The sequence below is a fragment of the Cicer arietinum genome, chromosome 5 (assembly GCF_000331145.2).
Source record: "Cicer arietinum cultivar CDC Frontier isolate Library 1 chromosome 5, Cicar.CDCFrontier_v2.0, whole genome shotgun sequence".
Lineage (NCBI taxonomy): Eukaryota > Viridiplantae > Streptophyta > Magnoliopsida > Fabales > Fabaceae > Cicer > Cicer arietinum.
The window spans coordinates 11,338,674-11,339,733 of NC_021164.2; positions in this window are offsets into that span (position 1 = coordinate 11,338,674).

Below are 1,060 nucleotides of genomic sequence, written 5' to 3' on the forward strand. Positions count from 1 at the left end.
ATTAGATTTCGAACCCTAGCAATCAGACTTTCAAACCCTAGCAATCAGATTTCAAACCCTAAAGACTCTTTTATTAAATAATATTTATTTGTTATTATTATTTTCGTTATTTAGTACAACCACAAAACGAAGATAATAATAACATATAATTAAACAGAGTTGTCAAATAAATATGTAATTATTACTTTATTTGATAACTCTATTTTATTATATGTTATTATTATCTTGGTTATGCAGTCAAACTTTAAAATGAAAATAATAATAACATATAATAAAAAATAATTATCAAATAAATTAATAATTTCATATATATTAGACAACTCTGTTTTATTATACGTTATTATTATCTTCGTTTTGTAGTTGTACTAAATAATGAAAATAATAATAGCATATAACAAAATTGAGTTGTAAAATTAATATGTAATTATTACTTTATTTGACAAGTCTATTTTATTATATGTTATTGTTATCTTCTTTATCTAGTAAAACTATAAAACGAATATAATAATAACATTTAATAAAATAGAGTTGTCAAATAATGTGATAATTAAATTTATAATTGTGTTTTCGGTCATATTTTGAACATTAGCCATCATTTGGTCTAAAAATACAAATTTCGTTCCATTTTTGTCAAGTGGTACAAAAATTGCAAGAAAAGCCTAGATGAATTCAGGAATTTTCGTACCACCCGATTTCGGTCCATTTTTGTCTGGTGGTACGAAAATCGCATGAAAAGTCCCAATGAAATCAAGGACTAAGAGACTCTTATAACATTCTTCTCTAATATTTATAACTATGTTTCAAGTTTCGCACCAGACTTAAAACACTAGTCATCGTTTGTCCGAAAATACAGATGTTGGTCTATTTTTTTCGAGGGGTACGAAAGTCGCCTGAAAGTCCAAATGAAATTAAGGACCGGAAGACCATTATACCATTCTTCCCTAGAATTTATAACTTTGTTTCGGGTTCCGTGCCAGATTTCAAACACTTGCCATCGTCTAGTCCGAAAATACAGATGTTGGTCCATTATCGTCGATGTGTACGAAAATTGCCTGAAAAG